The sequence below is a fragment of the Scyliorhinus torazame genome, chromosome 4, assembly GCF_047496885.1.
Source record: "Scyliorhinus torazame isolate Kashiwa2021f chromosome 4, sScyTor2.1, whole genome shotgun sequence".
Lineage (NCBI taxonomy): Eukaryota > Metazoa > Chordata > Chondrichthyes > Carcharhiniformes > Scyliorhinidae > Scyliorhinus > Scyliorhinus torazame.
The window spans coordinates 360,650,340-360,671,608 of NC_092710.1; the positions used below are offsets into that span (position 1 = coordinate 360,650,340).

Consider the following 21,269-nt stretch of genomic DNA (forward strand, 5'->3'; position numbering starts at 1 on the left):
AAGCTGATTGAACCTGACAGAAGGTGCACAGGAAGGAGTTACAAGCTGATAGACCCTGGTAGAAGGTGCACAGAAACGAGTTAAAAGCTGATAGAACCTGATAGAAGGTGCACAGGAACGGGTTACAAGCTGATAGAACCTGATAGCAGGGGCACAGGAACGAGTTACAAGCTGATTGAACCTGACAGAAGGTGCACAGGAACGGGTTACACGCTGATAGAACCTGATAGAAGGTACACAGGAAGGAGTTACAAGCTGATAGACCCTGATAGAAGGGGCACAGGAACGAGTTACAAGCTGATTGAACCTGATAGAAGATGCACAGGAACGGGTTACAAGCTGATAGAACCTGATAGAAGGGGCACAGGAACGAGTTACAAGCTGATTGAACCTGATAGAAGGGGCACAGGAACGGGTTACAAGCTGATAGAACCTGATAGAAGGTGCACAGGAACGGGTTACAAGCTGATTGAACCTGATAGAAGGTGCACAGGAACGAGTTACAAGCTGATAGAACCTGATAGAAGGTGCACAGGAACGAGTTACAAGCTGATAGAACCTGATGGAAGGTGCACAGGAACGAGTTACAAGCTGATTGAACCTGATAGAAGGGGCACAGGAACGGGTTACAAGCTGATAGAACCTGACAGAAGGTGCACAGGAACGTGTGACAAGCTGATTGAACCTGATAGAAGGGGCACAGGAACGAGTTACAAGCTGTTAGAACCTGATAGAAGGTGCACAGGAACGAGTTACAAGCTGATGGAACTTGATAGAAGGTGCACACGAACGAGTTACAAGCTGAGAACCTGATAGTAGGTGCACAGGCACGGGTTGTAAGCTGATAGAACCTGACAGAAGGTGCACGGGAACGAATTCAAATCTGATAGAACCTGATAGATGGTGCACAGGAACTGGTTACAATCTGATGGAACCTGATAGAAGGTGCACAGGAACGTGTGACAAGCTGATTGAACCTGATAGAAGGGGCACAGGAACGAGTTACAAGCTGTTAGAACCTGATAGAAGGTGCACAGGAACGAGTTACAAGCTGATGGAACTTGATAGAAGGTGCACACGAACGAGTTACAAGCTGAGAACCTGATAGTAGGTGCACAGGCACGGGTTGTAAGCTGATAGAACCTGACAGAAGGTGCACGGGAACGAATTCAAAGCAGATAGAACCTGATAGAAGGTGCACAGGAACGGGTTACAAGCTGATAGAACCTGATAGAAGGTGCACAGGAACGAGTTACAAGCTGATGGAACCTGATAGAAGGTGCACACGAACGAGTTACAAGCTGAGAACCTGCTAGTAGGTGCACAGGAACGGGTTGCAAGCTGATAGAACCTGACAGAAGGTGCACGGGAACGGGTTACAAGCTGATAGAACCTGATAGAAGGTGCATAGGAACGAGTTACAAACTGATTGAACCTGATAGAAGGTGCACAGGAACGGGCTACAAGCTGATAGAACCTGATAGAAGTTGCACAGGAGCGGGTTACAAGCTGATAGAACCTGATCGAAGGTGCACAGGAAGGAGTTACAAGCTGATAGACCCTGATAGAAGATGCACAGGAACGAGTTACAAGCTGATATAACCTGATAGAAGATGCACAGGAACGGGTTACAAGCTGATAGAACCTGATAGCAGGGGCACAGGAACGATTTACAAGCTGATTGAACCTGATAGAAGGTGCACAGGAACGAGTTACACGCTGATAGAACCTGATAGAAGGTGCACAGGAACGGGTTACACGCTGATAGAACCTGATAGAAGGTACACAGGAAGGAGTTACAAGCTGATAGACCCTGATAGAAAATGCACAGGAACGGGTTACAAGCGGATAGAACCTGATAGAAGGGGCACAGGAACGAGTTACAAGCTGATTGAACCTGATAGAAGGTGCACAGGAACGGGTTACAAGCTGATAGAACCTGATAGAAGGTGCACAGGAAGGAGTTACAAGCTGATAGAACCTGATAGAAAGTGCACAGGAACGAGTTACAAGCTGATGGAACTTGATAGAAGGTGCACACGAACGAGTTACAAGCTGAGAACCTGATAGTAGGTGCACAGGCACGGGCTGTAAGCTGATAGAACCTGACAGAAGGTGCACGGGAACGAATTCAAAGCAGATAGAACCTGATAGAAGGTGCACAGGAACGGGTTACAAGCTGATAGAACCTGATAGAAGGTGCACAGGAACGAGTTACAAACTGATTGAACCTGATAGAAGGTGCACACGAACGAGTTACAAGCTGAGAACCTGCTAGTAGGTGCACAGGAACGGGTTACAAGCTGATAGAACCTGATAGAAGGTGCATAGGAACGAGTTACAAACTGATTGAACCTGATAGAAGGTGCACAGGAACGGGTTACAAGCTGATAGAACCTGATAGAAGGTGCACAGGAAGGAGTTACAAGCTGATAGACCCTGATAGAAGGTGCACAGGAACGGGTTACAAGCGGATAGAACCTGATAGAAGGGGCACAGGAACGAGTTACAAGCTGATAGAACCCGATAGAAGGTGCACAGGAACGGGTTACAAGCTGATAGAACCTGATAGAAAGTGCACAGGAACGAGTTACAAGCTGATGGAACTTGATAGAAGGTGCACACGAACGAGTTACAAGCTGAGAACCTGATAGTAGGTGCACAGGCACGGGTTGTAAGCTGATAGAACCTGACAGAAGGTGCACGGGAACGAATTCAAAGCAGATAGAACCTGATAGAAGGTGCACAGGAACGGGTTACAAGTTGATAGAACCTGATAGAAGGTGCACAGGAACGAGTTACAATCTGATGGAACCTGATAGAAGGTGCACACGAACGGGTTACACGCTGATAGAACCTGATAGAAGGTACACAGGAAGGAGTTACAAGCTGATAGACCCTGATAGAAGGTGCACAGGAACGGGCTACAAGCTGATAGAACCTGATAGAAGTTGCACTGGAACGGGTTACAAGCTGATAGAACCTGATAGAAGGTGCACAGGAACGGGTTATACGCTGATAGAACCTGATAGAAGGTGCACAGGAAGGAGTTACAAGCTGATAGACCCTGATAGAAAATGCACAGGAACGGGTTACAAGCGGATAGAACCTGATAGAAGGGGCACAGGAACGAGTTACAAGCTGATAGAACCCGATAGAAGGTGCACAGGAACGGGTTACAAGCTGATAGAACCTGATAGAAAGTGCACAGGAACGAGTTACAAGCTGATGGAACTTGATAGAAGGTGCACACGAACGAGTTACAAGCTGAGAACCTGATAGTAGGTGCACAGGCACGGGTTGTAAGCTGATAGAACCTGACAGAAGGTGCACGGGAACGAATTCAAAGCAGATAGAACCTGATAGAAGGTGCACAGGAACGGGTTACAAGCTGATAGAACCTGATAGAAGGTGCACAGGAACGAGTTACAAACTGATTGAACCTGATAGAATGTGCACAGGAACGAGTTACAATCTGATGGAACCTGATAGAAGGTGCACACGAACGGGTTACACGCTGATAGAACCTGATAGAAGGTACACAGGAAGGAGTTACAAGCTGATAGACCCTGATAGAAGATGCACAGGAACGGGTTACAAGCGGATAGAACCTGATAGAAGGGGCACAGGAACGAGTTACAAGCTGATAGACCCTGATAGAAGGTGCACAGGAATGAGTTACAAGCTGTTAGAACCTGATAGAAGGTGCACAGGAACGGGTTACAAGCTGATAGAACCTGATAGAAGGTGCACAGGAACGAGTTACAAACTGTTGAACCTGATAGAATGTGCACAGGAACGAGTTACAATCTGATGGAACCTGATAGAAGGTGCACACGAACGAGTTACAAGCTGAGAACCTGCTAGTAGGTGCACAGGAACGTGTTGCAAGCTAATAGAACCTGACAGAAGATGCACAGGAACGGGTTACAAGCTGATAGAACCTGATAGAAGGTGCATAGGAACGAGTTACAAACTGATTGAACCTGATAGAAGGTGCACAGGAACGGGTTACAAGCTGATAGAACCTGATAGAAGGTGCACAGGAACGGGTTACAAGCTGATAGAACCTGATAGAAGGTGCACAGGATGGAGTTACAAGCTGATAGACCCTGATGGACGGTGCACAGGAACGGGCTACAAGCTGATAGTACCTGATAGAAGTTGCACAGGAGCGGGTTACAAGCTGATAGAACCTGATCGAAGGTGCACAGGAAGGAGTTACAAGCTGATAGACCCTGATAGAAGATGCACAGGAACGAGTTACAAGCTGATAGAACCTGATAGAAGATGCACAGGAACGGGTTACAAGCTGATAGAACCTGATAGCAGGGGCACAGGAACGATTTACAAGCTGATAGAACCTGATAGAAGGTGCACAGGAACGAGTTACAAGCTGATAGAACCTTCTAGAAGGTGCACAGGAACGAGGTACAAGCTGTTAGAACCTAATAGAAGGTGCACAGGAACGAGTTACAAGCTGATTGAACCTGATAGAAGGTGCACAGGAACGGGTTACAAGCTGATAGAACCTGATAGAAGGTGCACAGGAACGGGTTACAAGCTGATAGAACCTGATAGAAGATGCACAGGAACAAGTTACAAGCTGATAGAACCTGATAGAAGTTGCACAGGAGCGGGTTACAAGCTGATAGAACCTGATCGAAGGTGCACAGGAAGGAGTTACAAGCTGATAGACCCTGATAGAAGATGCACAGGAACGAGTTACAAGCTGATATAACCTGATAGAAGATGCACAGGAACGGGTTACAAGCTGATAGAACCTGATAGCAGGGGCACAGGAACGATTTACAAGCTGATTGAACCTGATAGAAGGTGCACAGGAACGAGTTACACGCTGATAGAACCTGATAGAAGGTGCACAGGAACGGGTTACACGCTGATAGAACCTGATAGAAGGTACACAGGAAGGAGTTACAAGCTGATAGACCCTGATAGAAAATGCACAGGAACGGGTTACAAGCGGATAGAACCTGATAGAAGATGCAAAGGAATGAGATACAAGCTGATAGAACCTGAAAGAAGATGCACAGGAACGGGTGACAAGCTGATAGAACATGATATAAGGTGCACAGGAACGTGTTACAAACTGTTATAACCTGATAGAAGGCGCACAGGAATGGGTTACAAGCTGAAAGAACCAGATAGAAGCTACACAGGAACGGGTTACAAGCTGATAGAACCTGATAGAAGGTGCATAGGAACGAGTTACAAGCTGATAGAACCTGATAGAAGTTGCACAGGAACGGGTTACAAGCTGATAGAACCTGACAGGAGGTGCAAAGGAACGAGTTACACGCTGATAGAACCTGATAGCAGGTGCACAGGAACGGGTTACAAGCTGATATAACCTGATAGAAGGTGCACAGGAACGAGTTAAAAGCTGATAGACCCGATTAGAAGATGCAAAGGAATGAGATTCAAGCTGGCAGAACCTGATAGAAGATGCACAGGAACGGGTGACAAGCTGATAGAACATGATATAAGGTGCACAGGAACGGGTTACAAGCTGATAGAACCTGACAGGAGGTGCAAAGGAACGAGTTACACGCTGATAGAACCTGATAGCAGGTGCACAGGAACGGGTTACAAGCTGATATAACCTGATAGAAGGTGCAAAGGAACGGGTTACACTGATAGAATCTGATAGAAGGTGCACAGGAACGAGTTACAAGCTGATAGAACCTGATAGAAGGCGCACAGGAACGGGTTACACTGATAGAATCTGATAGAAGGTGCACAGGAACGAGTTACAAGCTGATAGAACCTGATAGAAGGCGCACAGGAACGAGTTGCAAGCTGTTAGAACCTAATAGAAGGTGCACAGAAACGAGTTACAAGCTGATTGAACCTGATAGAAGGTGCACAGCAACGGGTTACAAGCTGATAGAACCTGATAGAAGTTGCACAGGAAGGGGTTACAAGCTGATAGAACCTCATAGAAGGTGCACAGGAACGGGTTACAAGCTGATAGAACCTGATAGAAGGTGCACAGGAACGAGATACAAGCTAATAGCACCTGATATAAGGTGCACAGGAACGTGGTACAAGCTGTTAGAACCTGATAGACGGTGCACAGGAATGGGTTACAAGCTGATAGAACATAATAGAAGGGGCACAGGAACGAGTTACAAGCTGATAGAACCTGATAGAAGGTGCACAGGAACGGGTTACACTGATAGAATCTGATAGAATGTGCACAGGAACGGGTTACACTGATAGAATCTGACAGAAGGTGCACAGGAACGGGTTACAAGCTGATAGAACCTGATAGGAGGCGCACAGGAATGGGTTACAAGCTGATAGAACCAGATAGAAGCTACACATGAACGGGTTACAAGCTGATAGAACCTGATAGAAGGTGCATAGGAACGAGTTACAAGCTGATAGAACCTGATAGAAGTTGCACAGGAACGGGTTACAAGCTGATAGAACCTGACAGGAGGTGCACAGGAAGGATTTACAAGCTGATAGAACCTGATGGAAGGTGCACAGGGACGAGGTAAAAACTGATAGACCCTGATAGAAGGTGCACAGGAACGAGTTACAAGCTGATAGAACATAATAGAAGGTGCATAGGAAGGATTTACAAGCTGATAGCACCTGATAGAAGATGCACAGGATTGAGATACAAGCTGATAGAACCTGATAGAAGATGCACAGGAACGGGTGACAAGCTGATAGAACATGATAGAAGGGGCACAGGAACGAGTTACACGCTGATAGAACCAGATAGAAGATGCACAGGAACGGGTTAGTAGCTAATAGAACCTGATAGAAGGGGCACAGGAACGAGTTACACGCTGTTAGGACCTGATAGAAGGTGCACAGGAACGGGTTACAAGCTGATAGAACCTGATAGAAGGTGCACAGGAACGGGTTACACTGATAGAATCTGATAGAAGGTGCACAGGAACGGGTTACAAGCTGATAGAACCTGATAGAAGGTTCACAGGAACGAGTTACAAGCTGTTAGAACCTAATAGAAGGTGCACAGGAACGAGTTACAAGCTGATAGAACCTGATAGAAGGAGCACAGGAGCGGGTTACAAGCTGATAGAACATGATAGAAGGGGCACAGGAACGAGTTACACGCTGATAGAACCAGATAGAAGATGCACAGGAACGGGTTAGTAGCTAATAGAACCTGATAGAAGGTGCACAGGAACGGGTTACAAGCTGATAGAATCTGATAGAAGGTGCACAGGAACGGGTAAAAGGCTGATAGAACCTTATAGATGGTGCACAGGAACGGGTTACAAGCTGATAGAACCTGATAGAAGGTGCACAGGAACGGGTCATAAGCTGATAGAACCTCATAGAAGGTGCACAGGAACGAGTTAAAAGCTGATAGACCCTGATAGAAGATGCAAAGGAATGAGATTCAAGCTGGCAGAACCTGATAGAAGATGCACAGGAACGGGTGACAAGCTGATAGAACATGATATAAGGTGCACAGGAACGGGTTACAAGCTGATAGAACCTGACAGGAGGTGCAAAGGAACGAGTTACACGCTGATAGAACCTGATAGCAGGTGCACAGGAACGGGTTACAAGCTGATATAACCTGATAGAAGGTGCAAAGGAACGTGTTACAAGCTGTTAGAACCTGAGAGAAGGTGCACAGGAATGGGTTACAAGCTGATAGAACCTGATAGAAGGTGCACAGGAACGGGTTACACTGATAGAATCTGATAGAAGGTGCACAGGAACGGGTTACAAGCTGATAGAACCTGATAGAAGGCGCACAGGAACGAGTTGCAAGCTGTTAGAACCTAATAGAAGGTGCACAGAAACGAGTTACAAGCTGATTGAACCTGATAGAAGGTGCACAGCAACGGGTTACAAACTGATAGAACCTGATAGAAGTTGCACAGGAAGGGGTTACAAGCTGATAGAACCTCATAGAAGGTGCACAGGAACGGGTTACAAGCTGATAGAACCTGATAGAAGATGCACAGGAACGAGATACAAGCTAATAGCACCTGATATAAGGTGCACAGGAACGTGGTACAAGCTGTTAGAACCTGATAGACGGTGCACAGGAATGGGTTACAAGCTGATAGAACCTGATAGAAGGTGCACAGGAACGGGTTACACTGATAGAATCTGATAGAATGTGCACAGGAACGGGTTACACTGATAGAATCTGATAGAAGGTGCACAGGAACGGGTTACAAGCTGATAGAACCTGATAGAAGATGCACAGGAATGGGTTACAAGCTGATAGAACCAGATAGAAGCTACACATGAACGGGTTACAAGCTGATAGAACCTGATAGAAGGTGCATAGGAACGAGTTACAAGCTGATAGAACCTGATAGAAGTTGCACAGGAACGGGTTACAAGCTGATAGAACCTGACAGGAGGTGCACAGGAAGGATTTACAAGCTGATAGAACCAGATAGAAGGTGCATAGGAACGAGGTAAAAACTGATAGACCCTGATAGAAGGTGCACAGGAACGAGTTACAAGCTGATAGAACATAATAGAAGGTGCATAGGAAGGATTTACAAGCTGATAGCACCTGATAGAAGATGCACAGGAATGAGATACAAGCTGATAGAACCTGATAGAAGATGCACAGGAACGGGTGACAAGCTGATAGAACATGATAGAAGGGGCACAGGAACGAGTTACACGCTGATAGAACCAGATAGAAGATGCACAGGAACGGGTTAGTAGCTAATAGAACCTGATAGAAGGGGCACAGGAACGAGTTACACGCTGTTAGGACCTGATAGAAGGTGCACAGGAACGGGTTACAAGCTGATAGAACCTGATAGAAGGTGCACAGGAACGGGTTACACTGATAGAATCTGATAGAAGGTGCACAGGAACGGGTTACAAGCTGATAGAACCTGATAGAAGGTTCACAGGAACGAGTTACAAGCTGTTAGAACCTAATAGAAGGTGCACAGGAACGAGTTACAAGCTGATAGAACCTGATAGAAGGAGCACAGGAGCGGGTTACAAGCTGATAGAACATGATAGAAGGGGCACAGGAACGAGTTACACGCTGATAGAACCAGATAGAAGATGCACAGGAACGGGTTAGTAGCTAATAGAACCTGATAGAAGGTGCACAGGAACGGGTTACAAGCTGATAGAATCTGATAGAAGGTGCACAGGAACGGGTAAAAGGCTGATAGAACCTTATAGATGGTGCACAGGAACGGGTTACAAGCTGATAGAACCTGATAGAAGGTGCACAGGAACGGGTCATAAGCTGATAGAACCTCATAGAAGGTGCACAGGAACGAGTTAAAAGCTGATAGACCCTGATAGAAGATGCAAAGGAATGAGATTCAAGCTGGCAGAACCTGATAGAAGATGCACAGGAACGGGTGACAAGCTGATAGAACATGATATAAGGTGCACAGGAACGGGTTACAAGCTGATAGAACCTGACAGGAGGTGCAAAGGAACGAGTTACACGCTGATAGAACCTGATAGCAGGTGCACAGGAACGGGTTACAAGCTGATATAACCTGATAGAAGGTGCAAAGGAACGTGTTACAAGCTGTTAGAACCTGAGAGAAGGTGCACAGGAATGGGTTACAAGCTGATAGAACCTGATAGAAGGTGCACAGGAACGGGTTACACTGATAGAATCTGATAGAAGGTGCACAGGAACGGGTTACAAGCTGATAGAACCTGATAGAAGGCGCACAGGAACGAGTTGCAAGCTGTTAGAACCTAATAGAAGGTGCACAGAAACGAGTTACAAGCTGATTGAACCTGATAGAAGGTGCACAGCAACGGGTTACAAACTGATAGAACCTGATAGAAGTTGCACAGGAAGGGGTTACAAGCTGATAGAACCTCATAGAAGGTGCACAGGAACGGGTTACAAGCTGATAGAACCTGATAGAAGATGCACAGGAACGAGATACAAGCTAATAGCACCTGATATAAGGTGCACAGGAACGTGGTACAAGCTGTTAGAACCTGATAGACGGTGCACAGGAATGGGTTACAAGCTGATAGAACCTGATAGAAGGTGCACAGGAACGGGTTACACTGATAGAATCTGATAGAATGTGCACAGGAACGGGTTACACTGATAGAATCTGATAGAAGGTGCACAGGAACGGGTTACAAGCTGATAGAACCTGATAGAAGATGCACAGGAATGGGTTACAAGCTGATAGAACCAGATAGAAGCTACACATGAACGGGTTACAAGCTGATAGAACCTGATAGAAGGTGCATAGGAACGAGTTACAAGCTGATAGAACCTGATAGAAGTTGCACAGGAACGGGTTACAAGCTGATAGAACCTGACAGGAGGTGCACAGGAAGGATTTACAAGCTGATAGAACCAGATAGAAGGTGCATAGGAACGAGGTAAAAACTGATAGACCCTGATAGAAGGTGCACAGGAACGAGTTACAAGCTGATAGAACATAATAGAAGGTGCATAGGAAGGATTTACAAGCTGATAGCACCTGATAGAAGATGCACAGGAATGAGATACAAGCTGATAGAACCTGATAGAAGATGCACAGGAACGGGTGACAAGCTGATAGAACATGATAGAAGGGGCACAGGAACGAGTTACACGCTGATAGAACCAGATAGAAGATGCACAGGAACGGGTTAGTAGCTAATAGAACCTGATAGAAGGTGCACAGGAACGGGTTACAAGCTGATAGAATCTGATAGAAGGAGCACAGGAACGGGTAAAAGGCTGATAGAACCTTATAGATGGTGCACAGGAACGGGTTACAAGCTGATAGAACCTGATAGAAGGTGCACAGGAACGGGTTATAAGCTGATAGAACCTGATAGAAGATGCAAAGGAATGAGATACAAGCTGATAGAACCTGAAAGAAGATGCACAGGAACGGGTGACAAGCTAATAGACCCTGATAGAAGGTGCACAGGAACGAGTTAAAAGCTGATAGACCCTGATAGAAGATGCAAAGGAATGAGATACAAGCTGATAGAACCTGAAAGAAGATGCACAGGAACGGGTGACAAGCTGATAGAACATGATATAAGGTGCACAGGAACGTGTTACAAACTGTTATAACCTGATAGAAGGCGCACAGGAATGGGTTACAAGCTGAAAGAACCAGATAGAAGCTACACAGGAACGGGTTACAAGCTGATAGAACCTGATAGAAGGTGCATAGGAACGAGTTACAAGCTGATAGAACCTGATAGAAGTTGCACAGGAACGGGTTACAAGCTGATAGAACCTGACAGGAGGTGCAAAGGAACGAGTTACACGCTGATAGAACCTGATAGCAGGTGCACAGGAACGGGTTACAAGCTGATATAACCTGATAGAAGGTGCACAGGAACGTGTTACAAGCTGTTAGGACCTGATAGAAGGTGCACAGGAATGGGTTACAAGCTGATAGAACCTGATAGAAGGTGCACAGGAACGGGTTACACTGATAGAATCTGATAGAAGGTGCACAGGAACGGGTTACAAGCTGATAGAACCTGATAGAAGGTTCACAGGAACGAGTTACAAGCTGTTAGAACCTAATAGAAGGTGCACAGAAACGAGTTACAAGCTGATAGAACCTGATAGAAGGAGCACAGGAGCGGGTTACAACCTGATAGAACCTAATAGAAGGTGCACAGGAAGGAGTTACAAGCTGATAGACCCTGATAGAAGATGCACAGGGACGAGTTACAAGCTGATAGAACCTGATAGAAGATGCACAGGAACGGGTTACAAGCTGATAGTACCTGATAGCTGGGGCACAGGAACGATTTACAAGCTGATAGAACCTGATAGAAGGTGCACAGGAACGAGTTACAAGCTGATATAACCTTCTTGATCGTGCACAGGAACGAGTTCCAAGCTGATTGAACCTGATAGAAGGTGCACCGAAACGGGTTACAAGCTGATAGAACCTCATAGAAGGTGCACAGGAACGAGTTACAAGCTAATAGCACTTGATAGAAGGTGCACAGGAACGAGTTACAAGCTGATGGAACCTGATAGAAGGTGCACAGGAACGAGTTACAAGCTGATAGAACCTGATAGAAGGTGCACAGGAACGAGTTACAAACTGATAGACCCTGGTAGAAGGTGCACAGAAACGAGTTAAAAGCTGATAGAACCTGATAGAAGGTGCACAGGAACGTGTGACAAGCTGATTGAACCTGATAGAAGGGGCACAGGAACGAGTTACAAGCTGATTGAACCTGACAGAAGGTGCACAGGAAGGAGTTACAAGCTGATAGACCCTGGTAGAAGGTGCACAGAAACGAGTTAAAAGCTGATAGAACCTGATAGAAGGTGCACAGGAACGGGTTACAAGCTGATAGAACCTGATAGCAGGGGCACAGGAACGAGTTACAAGCTGATTGAACCTGACAGAAGGTGCACAGGAACGGGTTACACGCTGATAGAACCTGATAGAAGGTACACAGGAAGGAGTTACAAGCTGATAGACCCTGATAGAAGGGGCACAGGAACGAGTTACAAGCTGATTGAACCTGATAGAAGATGCACAGGAACGGGTTACAAGCTGATAGAACCTGATAGAAGGGGCACAGGAACGAGTTACAAGCTGATTGAACCTGATAGAAGGGGCACAGGAACGGGTTACAAGCTGATAGAACCTGATAGAAGGTGCACAGGAACGGGTTACAAGCTGATTGAACCTGATAGAAGGTGCACAGGAACGAGTTACAAGCTGATAGAACCTGATAGAAGGTGCACAGGAACGAGTTACAAGCTGATAGAACCTGATGGAAGGTGCACAGGAACGAGTTACAAGCTGATTGAACCTGATAGAAGGGGCACAGGAACGGGTTACAAGCTGATAGAACCTGACAGAAGGTGCACAGGAACGTGTGACAAGCTGATTGAACCTGATAGAAGGGGCACAGGAACGAGTTACAAGCTGTTAGAACCTGATAGAAGGTGCACAGGAACGAGTTACAAGCTGATGGAACTTGATAGAAGGTGCACACGAACGAGTTACAAGCTGAGAACCTGATAGTAGGTGCACAGGCACGGGTTGTAAGCTGATAGAACCTGACAGAAGGTGCACGGGAACGAATTCAAAGCTGATAGAACCTGATAGATGGTGCACAGGAACTGGTTACAATCTGATGGAACCTGATAGAAGGTGCACAGGAACGTGTGACAAGCTGATTGAACCTGATAGAAGGGGCACAGGAACGAGTTACAAGCTGTTAGAACCTGATAGAAGGTGCACAGGAACGAGTTACAAGCTGATGGAACTTGATAGAAGGTGCACACGAACGAGTTACAAGCTGAGAACCTGATAGTAGGTGCACAGGCACGGGTTGTAAGCTGATAGAACCTGACAGAAGGTGCACGGGAACGAATTCAAAGCAGATAGAACCTGATAGAAGGTGCACAGGAACGGGTTACAAGCTGATAGAACCTGATAGAAGGTGCACAGGAACGAGTTACAAGCTGATGGAACCTGATAGAAGGTGCACACGAACGAGTTACAAGCTGAGAACCTGCTAGTAGGTGCACAGGAACGGGTTGCAAGCTGATAGAACCTGACAGAAGGTGCACGGGAACGGGTTACAAGCTGATAGAACCTGATAGAAGGTGCATAGGAACGAGTTACAAACTGATTGAACCTGATAGAAGGTGCACAGGAACGGGCTACAAGCTGATAGAACCTGATAGAAGTTGCACAGGAGCGGGTTACAAGCTGATAGAACCTGATCGAAGGTGCACAGGAAGGAGTTACAAGCTGATAGACCCTGATAGAAGATGCACAGGAACGAGTTACAAGCTGATATAACCTGATAGAAGATGCACAGGAACGGGTTACAAGCTGATAGAACCTGATAGCAGGGGCACAGGAACGATTTACAAGCTGATTGAACCTGATAGAAGGTGCACAGGAACGAGTTACACGCTGATAGAACCTGATAGAAGGTGCACAGGAACGGGTTACACGCTGATAGAACCTGATAGAAGGTACACAGGAAGGAGTTACAAGCTGATAGACCCTGATAGAAAATGCACAGGAACGGGTTACAAGCGGATAGAACCTGATAGAAGGGGCACAGGAACGAGTTACAAGCTGATTGAACCTGATAGAAGGTGCACAGGAACGGGTTACAAGCTGATAGAACCTGATAGAAGGTGCACAGGAAGGAGTTACAAGCTGATAGAACCTGATAGAAAGTGCACAGGAACGAGTTACAAGCTGATGGAACTTGATAGAAGGTGCACACGAACGAGTTACAAGCTGAGAACCTGATAGTAGGTGCACAGGCACGGGCTGTAAGCTGATAGAACCTGACAGAAGGTGCACGGGAACGAATTCAAAGCAGATAGAACCTGATAGAAGGTGCACAGGAACGGGTTACAAGCTGATAGAACCTGATAGAAGGTGCACAGGAACGAGTTACAAACTGATTGAACCTGATAGAAGGTGCACACGAACGAGTTACAAGCTGAGAACCTGCTAGTAGGTGCACAGGAACGGGTTACAAGCTGATAGAACCTGATAGAAGGTGCATAGGAACGAGTTACAAACTGATTGAACCTGATAGAAGGTGCACAGGAACGGGTTACAAGCTGATAGAACCTGATAGAAGGTGCACAGGAAGGAGTTACAAGCTGATAGACCCTGATAGAAGGTGCACAGGAACGGGTTACAAGCGGATAGAACCTGATAGAAGGGGCACAGGAACGAGTTACAAGCTGATAGAACCCGATAGAAGGTGCACAGGAACGGGTTACAAGCTGATAGAACCTGATAGAAAGTGCACAGGAACGAGTTACAAGCTGATGGAACTTGACAGAAGGTGCACACGAACGAGTTACAAGCTGAGAACCTGATAGTAGGTGCACAGGCACGGGTTGTAAGCTGATAGAACCTGACAGAAGGTGCACGGGAACGAATTCAAAGCAGATAGAACCTGATAGAAGGTGCACAGGAACGGGTTACAAGCTGATAGAACCTGATAGAAGGTGCACAGGAACGAGTTACAATCTGATGGAACCTGATAGAAGGTGCACACGAACGGGTTACACGCTGATAGAACCTGATAGAAGGTACACAGGAAGGAGTTACAAGCTGATAGACCCTGATAGAAGGTGCACAGGAACGGGCTACAAGCTGATAGAACCTGATAGAAGTTGCACTGGAACGGGTTACAAGCTGATAGAACCTGATAGAAGGTGCACAGGAACGGGTTATACGCTGATAGAACCTGATAGAAGGTGCACAGGAAGGAGTTACAAGCTGATAGACCCTGATAGAAAATGCACAGGAACGGGTTACAAGCGGATAGAACCTGATAGAAGGGGCACAGGAACGAGTTACAAGCTGATAGAACCCGATAGAAGGTGCACAGGAACGGGTTACAAGCTGATAGAACCTGATAGAAAGTGCACAGGAACGAGTTACAAGCTGATGGAACTTGATAGAAGGTGCACACGAACGAGTTACAAGCTGAGAACCTGATAGTAGGTGCACAGGCACGGGTTGTAAGCTGATAGAACCTGACAGAAGGTGCACGGGAACGAATTCAAAGCAGATAGAACCTGATAGAAGGTGCACAGGAACGGGTTACAAGCTGATAGAACCTGATAGAAGGTGCACAGGAACGAGTTACAAACTGATTGAACCTGATAGAATGTGCACAGGAACGAGTTACAATCTGATGGAACCTGATAGAAGGTGCACACGAACGGGTTACACGCTGATAGAACCTGATAGAAGGTACACAGGAAGGAGTTACAAGCTGATAGACCCTGATAGAAGATGCACAGGAACGGGTTACAAGCGGATAGAACCTGATAGAAGGGGCACAGGAACGAGTTACAAGCTGATAGACCCTGATAGAAGGTGCACAGGAATGAGTTACAAGCTGTTAGAACCTGATAGAAGGTGCACAGGAACGGGTTACAAGCTGATAGAACCTGATAGAAGGTGCACAGGAACGAGTTACAAACTGATTGAACCTGATAGAATGTGCACAGGAACGAGTTACAATCTGATGGAACCTGATAGAAGGTGCACACGAACGAGTTACAAGCTGAGAACCTGCTAGTAGGTGCACAGGAACGTGTTGCAAGCTAATAGAACCTGACAGAAGATGCACAGGAACGGGTTACAAGCTGATAGAACCTGATAGAAGGTGCATAGGAACGAGTTACAAACTGATTGAACCTGATAGAAGGTGCACAGGAACGGGTTACAAGCTGATAGAACCTGATAGAAGGTGCACAGGAACGGGTTACAAGCTGATAGAACCTGATAGAAGGTGCACAGGATGGAGTTACAAGCTGATAGACCCTGATGGACGGTGCACAGGAACGGGCTACAAGCTGATAGTACCTGATAGAAGTTGCACAGGAGCGGGTTACAAGCTGATAGAACCTGATCGAAGGTGCACAGGAAGGAGTTACAAGCTGATAGACCCTGATAGAAGATGCACAGGAACGAGTTACAAGCTGATAGAACCTGATAGAAGATGCACAGGAACGGGTTACAAGCTGATAGAACCTGATAGCAGGGGCACAGGAACGATTTACAAGCTGATAGAACCTGATAGAAGGTGCACAGGAACGAGTTACAAGCTGATAGAACCTTCTAGAAGGTGCACAGGAACGAGGTACAAGCTGTTAGAACCTAATAGAAGGTGCACAGGAACGAGTTACAAGCTGATTGAACCTGATAGAAGGTGCACAGGAACGGGTTACAAGCTGATAGAACCTGATAGAAGGTGCACAGGAACGGGTTACAAGCTGATAGAACCTGATAGAAGATGCACAGGAACAAGTTACAAGCTGATAGAACCTGATAGAAGTTGCACAGGAGCGGGTTACAAGCTGATAGAACCTGATCGAAGGTGCACAGGAAGGAGTTACAAGCTGATAGACCCTGATAGAAGATGCACAGGAACGAGTTACAAGCTGATATAACCTGATAGAAGATGCACAGGAACGGGTTACAAGCTGATAGAACCTGATAGCAGGGGCACAGGAACGATTTACAAGCTGATTGAACCTGATAGAAGGTGCACAGGAACGAGTTACACGCTGATAGAACCTGATAGAAGGTGCACAGGAACGGGTTACACGCTGATAGAACCTGATAGAAGGTACACAGGAAGGAGTTACAAGCTGATAGACCCTGATAGAAAATGCACAGGAACGGGTTACAAGCGGATAGAACCTGATAGAAGGGGCACAGGAACGAGTTACAAGCTGATTGAACCTGATAGAAGGTGCACAGGAACGGGTTACAAGCTGATAGAACCTGATAGAAGGTGCACAGGAAGGAGTTACAAGCTGATAGAACCTGATAGAAAGTGCACAGGAACGAGTTACAAGCTGATGGAACTTGATAGAAGGTGCACACGAACGAGTTACAAGCTGAGAACCTGATAGTAGGTGCACAGGCACGGGCTGTAAGCTGATAGAACCTGACAGAAGGTGCACGGGAACGAATTCAAAGCAGATAGAACCTGATAGAAGGTGCACAGGAACGAGTTACAAACTGATTGAACCTGATAGAAGGTGCACACGAACGAGTTACAAGCTGAGAACCTGCTAGTAGGTGCACAGGAACGGGTTACAAGCTGATAGAACCTGATAGAAGGTGCATAGGAACGAGTTACAAACTGATTGAACCTGATAGAAGGTGCACAGGAACGGGTTACAAGCTGATAGAACCTGATAGAAGGTGCACAGGAAGGAGTTACAAGCTGATAGACCCTGATAGAAGGTGCACTGGAACGGGCTACAAGCTGATAGAACCTGATAGAAGTTGCACTGGAACGGGTTACAAGCTGATAGAACCTGATAGAAGGTGCACAGGAACGGGTTACACGCTGATAGAACCTGATAGAAGGTGCACAGGAAGGAGTTACAAGCTGATAGACCCTGATAGAAAATGCACAGGAACGGGTTACAAGCGGATAGAACCTGATAGAAGGGGCACAGGAACGAGTTACAAGCTGATAGAACCCGATAGAAGGTGCACAGGAACGGGTTACAAGCTGATAGAACCTGATAGAAAGTGCACAGGAACGAGTTACAAGCTGATGGAACTTGATAGAAGGTGCACACGAACGAGTTACAAGCTGAGAACCTGATAGTAGGTGCACAGGCACGGGTTGTAAGCTGATAGAACCTGATAGAAGGTGCACGGGAACGAATTCAAAGCAGATAGAACCTGATAGAAGGTGCACAGGAACGGGTTACAAGCTGATAGAACCTGATAGAAGGTGCACAGGAACGAGTTACAAACTGATTGAACCTGATAGAATGTGCACAGGAACGAGTTACAATCTGATGGAACCTGATAGAAGGTGCACACGAACGGGTTACACGCTGATAGAACCTGATAGAAGGTACACAGGAAGGAGTTACAAGCTGATAGACCCTGATAGAAGATGCACAGGAACGGGTTACAAGCGGATAGAACCTGATAGAAGGGGCACAGGAACGAGTTACAAGCTGATAGACCCTGATAGAAGGTGCACAGGAATGAGTTACAAGCTGTTAGAACCTGATAGAAGGTGCACAGGAACGGGTTACAAGCTGATAGAACCTGATAGAAGGTGCACAGGAACGAGTTACAAACTGATTGAACCTGATAGAATGTGCACAGGAACGAGTTACAATCTGATGGAACCTGATAGAAGGTGCACACGAACGAGTTACAAGCTGAGAACCTGCTAGTAGGTGCACAGGAACGTGTTGCAAGCTAATAGAACCTGACAGAAGATGCACAGGAACGGGTTACAAGCTGATAGAACCTGATAGAAGGTGCATAGGAACGAGTTACAAACTGATTGAACCTGATAGAAGGTGCACAGGAACGGGTTACAAGCTGATAGAACCTGATAGAAGGTGCACAGGAACGGGTTACAAGCTGATAGAACCTGATAGAAGGTGCACAGGATGGAGTTACAAGCTGATAGACCCTGATAGACGGTGCACAGGAACGGGCTACAAGCTGATAGTACCTGATAGAAGTTGCACAGGAGCGGGTTACAAGCTGATAGAACCTGATCGAAGGTGCACAGGAAGGAGTTACAAGCTGATAGACCCTGATAGAAGATGCACAGGAACGAGTTACAAGCTGATAGAACCTGATAGAAGATGCACAGGAACGGGTTACAAGCTGATAGAACCTGATAGCAGGGGCACAGGAACGATTTACAAGCTGATAGAACCTGATAGAAGGTGCACAGGAACGAGTTACAAGCTGATAGAACCTTCTAGAAGGTGCACAGGAACGAGGTACAAGCTGTTAGAACCTAATAGAAGGTGCACAGGAACGAGTTACAAGCTGATTGAACCTGATAGAAGGTGCACAGGAACGGGTTACAAGCTGATAGAACCTGATAGAAGGTGCACAGGAACGGGTTACAAGCTGATAGAACCTGATAGAAGATGCACAGGAACAAGTTACAAGCTGATAGAACCTGATAGATGTTGCACAGGAACGGGTTACAAGCTGAAAGAACCTGATAGAAGGTGCACAGGAATGGGTTACAAGCTGATAGAACCTGAGAGAAGGGGCACAGGAACGGGTTACAAGCTGTTAGAACCTGATAGAAGGTGCACAGGAACGGATTACAAGCTGATAGAACCTGATAGAAAGTGCACAGGAATGGGTTACAAGCTGATAGAACCTGAGAGAAGGTGCACAGGAACGAGTTACAAGCTGATAGAACCTGATAGATGGTGCACAGGAACGGGTTACAAGCTGATAGAACCTGATAGAATGTGCACAGGAACGGGTTGCAGGCTGATAGAACCTGATAGGAGGTGCACAGGAACGAGTTACATGCTTAAATCCTAACATTGGTTTAAAAATGCTTTGAACCTCGAATGGCAGTTTTCCCGGGGCTAGTTACAGGCTGGAATCTAATTTTGGGTTTTACGTTGTTGGCTACGGCAATATGTTAATGCATCGTATAGTTAATATACCCTCGGCAATTTATTAGATATAGTAATTTAAAATTTGAAGAATGCACTTTATTATTTGACGCATATAAAATAAATACCTGGTGGGTGTGCTATAGCCTTTAGTGGAGGTCAAGGATCGGGTGGTGAACTACATAATCATAAATCCCTGGGAATGAGTAACGGTAGCTAATCGAATTGTTCGAGTGGTTACATTTCGTGGAGCAGATAACTGATATTCAGTTTGAAACTGGAATCGAGTACAGGATGTGAGCTGCGTGAAGAAAAAAGTAAAAATATAATGTCAATGATCATCGAAACGATCGCTTTGCATTAAAGTTTTTCTTTAATATGTGGCAGGCTGGAATACAATCATGCTATTCAGGAGTTGGTCGGTGGTTGTGGGGTGAAAATATATTTAGTATTAGAGACACATATAGAAGTGGAATCTAGTTGTTGCGATTTTCTCCTATCAGAATCAATGTTATAAACTGACGCGATACTGACTGGAATGAAGTCGAGAGTAACAGATAACTCCGTGAAGTTTACAGTTTGGAATCATATCGGAGAGTGAGTTACAAGCTGGAATTTATTGAAGTGTTCTGTCGGTTTACAGGTGGGATAAGAGTAACTGAGAAATAAAATACAGACTGGAATATGATCTGTGGTTTGAGAGTTTGTGTATATTTAGACAAATAGATACAGGGGTTATATGTGCCATTTTCCGGCTGGGTGGTACTTTTTCATAATCCAGGGAAGTTTGGAAACTTAACAACAATTCATCCTCCACCTCATTAGACACATGTTTAATGAACATAATGAATTCCATCTGCGCCTGGAGATTGTTAGCCGGCAGCTCCATCAAGTTTCCCAGCAGCACTTCCATAGTAATTGTAATTTTACCAAGTTGCTCTCTCCACTGCTGATTTACAGTTATTACTGGATTGATTTTCATATCATCGACAGTGAAGCTATTGGCAAATATGTGTTCATTCTATTCGGCATTTCCATATTTTCACTCATTAATATGGATTTCTCCCTTGCTGCGGAACAAACATGAATTGCAGCTGCAGGTTTCCAATTTAAACAACTGGAAAAAGCTGGGGCTATCCATTTGCACATCCCGACAAAGTTTTCTCGCTTACGCTAATATATTTGTTCTCATAAATCAGTTAGTCAGAATGTTTTAGTTTCGTTTAGATGGGCAGCTTGTTCGACACAGGCTTGGAGGGCCGAAGGGCCTGTTCCTGTGCTGTACTTTTCTTTATTCTTTATTTGTTCTTAATATGCTGTTCTTTCTGTTGGGAAAATTCATCACATCTGCCAATCATCTTTGCCCAGTGATTTGCTT

General features: G+C 45.8%; 1 protein-coding gene across 1 annotated transcript in view; it reads left to right on the forward strand.

Moving 5' to 3' along the window:
• LOC140411522 (equilibrative nucleobase transporter 1-like) overlaps positions 1 to 21,269 on the forward strand; it is a 128,229-nt gene that overhangs the window by 70,093 nt on the left and 36,867 nt on the right. The window lies entirely within an intron of this gene.